The sequence below is a fragment of the Dendrobium catenatum genome, unplaced genomic scaffold, assembly GCF_001605985.2.
Source record: "Dendrobium catenatum unplaced genomic scaffold, ASM160598v2 fragScaff_scaffold_1497, whole genome shotgun sequence".
NCBI classification, from domain to species: domain Eukaryota; kingdom Viridiplantae; phylum Streptophyta; class Magnoliopsida; order Asparagales; family Orchidaceae; genus Dendrobium; species Dendrobium catenatum.
In genome coordinates, this window is record NW_021319959.1 from 2,231,981 (window position 1) to 2,237,980 (window position 6,000).

A 6,000-nucleotide genomic window follows, 5' to 3' on the forward strand; every position below is an offset into this window, starting at 1 on the left:
TATTCAGAAGAGAGATCTATTAGAATTTTTGGCCGATTAATAATAGACAAATATGTTGGAAATTTTAATAGAACTACTTCCGAGTAATCCACAAGAAATATTGACAAAATTTTTTGCTAGTATTTATATATTAAATTCATCGTATCGACATTTCCAGTAGAAAATATACATGAAATCCATCAGAAACTTGAAGTACAAATAAAAATATACCCTCCCAAGTCATTTATTTTACAATATAATATAATATCAGTAGCAAAAAGTCAAAACACAGTCGAGAAAGGCTAAAAATTCCACATTGTGCAAAAATCTTAATCAAATACTAATTACACTTTCCTCAAATTATTCTCAACATTAAAAAACTAATAAAATATTTACAAACATAAGCAATATAATCAGAAGCCATTTCCACACTCCCCTTAAGTGCTGCATGCTATTTTTCACTATGTTGCTCCCTAATTCTCTAAAGCTCCTCTAATATCTAACTATATTTAATTTGCATATGAGCTTGTGATTTTTGAATTTGCTCAAACCCTATTATATGGGCAGCCACCTGTTGGCTAAACAAGCCTTTGTGGTTGTTTGCTAAGAATCTTAAGGAACCCAATGACTATACGTTGAATGTGTAGGCATGTGAGTTTAGTTCATAAACTCACCCCTTCTTAATTTTTCCTACCTCTTGTGGCCATGTACGACAATTAAAATAATCTAGCGATCTCCTAGAGGATTCCTCACTAACTCCAACCTAGCTCTCTAAAAGACTTGTATACTTCTCCAAGAAAAGAAAGCATAATATTAATTGTTATATATGTGTTAATTAAAATATTTCTATTACTATTTATAACTTAGAGACTCAAGAATGCTTTCCTCGCTTGCTAGTCAACCCACTATTTTTCCTCCTAGAATAGATGGGTGTGATTGTGCAACTCAGTAATAGTGGGTTCTCTGTCCAACAGCTCTTTCTATAATATACATAAATTAGTATTTATAACTAATAAATTACTAAATTTTAGATGATATGAATTATATGTTAAAATTCTAACCAATATATGGTGATTGGTTAGAATACACTTGAGCAATGAAGTCATGCATGAAACTAATAGGATTTTATGAGATATAATGGTATATTATATGCTCTTTGGAATTTTTGGTTCATATTGTAAGTATAAGAAAAACTATAAAACAAGAATGAAGAATTATGAGAGTCGGTGTTGGATAGTGGAATTTGTGAGGTTGAATTTGGATAAGTGTTTTAGTACCTTCAGTTGTAACTGGGCTCATTGAGATCACCATTGACATGCAACCTTTTTTTTAGTGAAGATAAAGCATTAGATTTCAGGATGGAGGCAAATTTGAAATATGAAGGGATGGAATAAGTAAGTGAATACAACATAAAGAGGGAGATTTACTTCATTTCTATTTATAAAAAATAGAATATTTGTAGAATTCTAACTTTTAAAAGTCTATAAATAACTATTAATAATCTAATAAAGTCTAATTACCTACAGACTACTAAGATCTATAATAAATCATTAATTCATTCTTTAACAACCCATTTTAAGAGTTTATTATTAAGCAAGATCATTACAATCATGGTTGGAGCACCTATATTTAGTGTCATACTGACTCTTCAAATTTAAAATGAATGAAATATTTCTCATTCTTATATCTAAGTCAGTATGCTTGATTATTTTTGAGTAAATATTAGTATTTTGGGAATAAAGAAGGAGATCATTAGGTAAGGTGTTGCAACTTTATTTTCATAACTATGTTTTTATATCATGTGTGTTTTTGATGATTCCAAAATATTATTGTATTGATTACTGTTTCTCCTAATATATATTGAAAATATTGCTTTTTGTTGTTTGTATACATTAATATTTCAGGGAAATCATAGTCTAGACAGTTGACAACTTCAATAAAGAATAGACTAGGATTGATTATATTTGAAGTATGTACTTTTTATACTTTTCTTGAGTTTGAGAGAGAGTGATTATAATTGATTAACCGTGCACACACACACACACACACACTAGGGGAGTATAAAAATTTGTAAATTTTTAAAACTAATTGTACTGTACAATTTTAGATCATACGGGATGATTTGGTGTGAGCATTCCTCTAGAAGCAGTTAATCAAATCATGGATGAAAAATATTTCTAAGTATTATTCGTACTGTATGAAGTTGCCTTCATACAGACGATGTCCAGAGTAGAAAATTGATGCGTACATTTTTATCCATATGAATAGGTAAAATTTTTGAATTGTTCGTCTAGGATGAACTTGAGTTTGTACATACGACATCTAGAGTACAAAATTAATGTGTACATTTTTGTCCATTCGAACAATAAAATTTGTTGAATTGTTCGTACTATACAAACTTGTGTTCGTATAAATGATTCAAGTATATGAAATGGACTCATCCATTTTTGTACCAAATAAAAGATGGTTTGATTAAAGCAGTTTGTACTGTACAATGTAAATTCGTACATACAACTTTCTGTGTACAAATTTGGTTCATACAAGATTGTACGAATAAATTTTGAATTGTTCATACATATGATCGTCGATTATACTGTACGATCATGGACGGTCATAATTGAGATTTTCAATTTTCTGGACAGTTTTTGGTGTCTTTTATATAAATAATCCTAAAAACTAACTAAGGACGAATCCTTCTTACTTTTTCTTGAAGAGCAAAAGTGTGAGAGTGATTTGGGAGAGTGTTTGAGAGAGTTCTTGCAAATTAAGAGTATGAAGTGTTCAAAAAGTTACTAAAAGGTGAGAATCTATTTGTGTTTATAGCAAATCTCATACTTCTTTGAAAATACTCGAGAAAAGATCTTTGAAGAAGATTCGATTCTCTGCCGATACATGGAGAGTGTGAAAGGATGCCAATTCTCTATTGGCACTTTAAGAGTGTAAAAGGACATCAATTCTCTGCCGAGACTTGGAGAGTATGAAAGGATGATGGTACTCTACTAACACCTATAGGGTGTAAAAGGATGACGATACTCTACCACATTAGGGATTAATGGAAGAGAGGGTAATTATAAAAGCTTCTCCGCCTTGCTGTGGGAGCAAAATGAGAGTCACTTTGGTAATAGTGTAATACTTGAAGAGAGAGTCTTCAGGGAGTGGAGGTAGATCTAGTTGGACCAAACCACTAAAAATTTTCTATGTTCTTTTTATTTTATCGTAATTTTATTTTCCTGCACTTTATATGTTTTGTGGTTGAAAAATTTTCTTTGAAAAAAAAAAATTATTATAAAATAGTTTTCTAAAATTTTAAAGAGATTTTTTAAAATAATCAATTCATCTCCCTCTTGGTTAGTATTTGGATAATCATTATAGGCCTAACAATTTATACAGACCTTTCAGGTGGTATTAGAAGCTAGGTTTTGAAAATTAAGGTTTAAACAATTTTTTGAAAATGATCATGGCAACTTTTGGAAATCATAACACACCTGAAAGATATTTGATCACTAGACTCACATTGTTTGATAATATCCCTTTCAATTTTATGAAAACATAAATGTATACTTTTTTTCAATCACTTGACTATCTAATGTGAATTTTAGTATAGGAAGGATACACTAGGCCAACTAGGCTTGCAGATGGCTTTAGAACTGAAACACCATTTACTGATTGCATTAGCTCAATTAAATGCTAAATATTTGAATAATTTTTTCTATGCCCTTAAATTTGAAGACTGTATGTGTGTCTCTACTTATAAAAGTAGAAAAGAAATTTTTGATAGACTTTATATTACATATGAAGGGACTAATGAGGTGAAATAATCTATATTGAATATTTTATTACATGATTACAAACTATTTTGCATAAAACCAAATGAATCAATTACTGACATGTACACTCATTTCACTCAAATAGTTACTTCATTACATGCTTTAGGTAGGGAACTAACGAATGCTGAGAAAGTGAATAAAATACTTTGTTATTTGACTACTGCTTATGATGCAAAAATAATTATTATTATAGAGTCTAAGGATTTAACTATTTATTCTATTAATAATCTTCTTGGATCACTAATTACTTACGAGCAATGAGTGACTCAAAGATAGATTAATGCAGGAGAAAAGCGAAAGGAGAAGAATATGTTGTGAATTTGGATTCAGGAATTATAATTTTGATGATAATAAATATTTCTAACACTTCTATTTTTCTACGACTGCCTTGCCTACTAATATTTTAGGTTCACAAGATCAAATTACAAATTAAGCCAGCTCAAGGTTGGGTAGATTATGACTAAGTCAGTCTATAAGTTTACATAAAGGATTTTTTTCTTTTCTTGAGTCAAATGTAACAAAGTGGGTCCTGATGCTAAGTAAACTTGCATACACACACACACACATAGGAGAAAAAATTCTATATGTTTAGAGTTTTTATTTTTGAATATATCATCCGGGACGATCCCAAATCGTCCTAAATGATCCCAAATAGTCTTGGATGATCAATTAAAATTAAAAATCATAATTAGGGAATCCTGGTTAAGGAAGCCAAAATTAAGTCGATCTTCTTGGATAATATTATCATCATCCGGGATGATGGGCTCAAATAAGAAAGAATGAGCCACCAACTCTTTAAGGCATATTTATTTTTGCACATCATTATGGACGATGCATTATAATTATGCATAAATTAGTCAGATAATTAAGGAAAGAAATTAAGGTTTGATTGCTTGATCATATCATCCTAAATGATCACATGATCATTCAAGATAATCAGTTTAGTAAACATTAGTTTCTTCTTGGACAACCTGGGCAATGTTCTAGATGATACTTGATGTTTCGAATTAATCGTATAGGATGATCCATAAATCATCTTGGATGATCTGTTATTTTTTCATCATCCAAACATGTAACCAGGGCAATATTCTAGATGATATTTGATATTTTAAACTAATCGGCTAAGATGATCAATTAATTTTTTCATCTTCCAAGCTAGGTAAAGTTTGGCCGAATAGAGTGATTGTTTGGATGATATTCGATGCCTTGAACTAATCATATAGGATGATTTCCTTTTATCCTAGATGATCAGAAAAAGAAACCTTCTAATCATCCAGACTGTCCCAAATCATTCTGACTGATTGAGCCAAATTTGTATTGATCGTACAGGATAATCTGTCGATTGTCCTAGATGATATTTGTCAATTTGTTACAATTTGGGGAAAATTTGAAGCCCTTCGACTTATTTTTTACTTAAGAGAGAATCTTTTGCTACTGTCCTAACCTGAGAGAGCCAAGAGGAGAGGGAGAGCAAGGGAGAGAGAGAGAGAGAGAGGATCTTGTGAGGGGCTTCACAAAGGTTGTTCCAAGCAAGGATCCAAGTCTTCTTCGGTCGTCGTCCCTAATTCATTGGAGGTTATAGAGAGGTATTCTTTAGTGAATGATCAAGGTTCTCTGCCTGCTTTAGGAGAAAAAAAAGGAGTTGGGTTCTCAGCCCACTTCAAGAGGAAGCGAAAGGAGTTGGGTTCTCTGCCTCACCAGGGTTGGTGGAAAGGAGTTTTTGTATCGGCTTCTCCACCTTGCTATGGGAGCAATATGAGAGACACTGAGTTTAGTGTAATACTCGGAGGAGAGGCTCCAAGGAGTGGACGTAGGTCAAGTTGATCAAACCACTATATATTTTGGTGTGTTCCACTACATAAAAATAACTAATTACGGGTAGAATTTTTTGGCAGAATTCAGGTGGTTAATTTTCCGACAATTTTTAGCAGTTTTTTGACGAAAAAAAATGAGTCAACTTTTTTGAAGAAATTTTCTAGCGGTTATTTCCCATAGAAAATTTTGGCGGCTTTTTCACTTTTTCAGCAGCTTTTTTGTTTTTAATTAATTTTCTAAATTTAATTAAATTGACTAAAATTTTAACTATTTAAGTGATTTATTGAAAATGATTAAAAATAATATTAACTATTTCCTTAATTTAAGTAAAAAGATTTAAATAATTTTTTTTTAATTTTTATTTATTTTAATTTTTTTA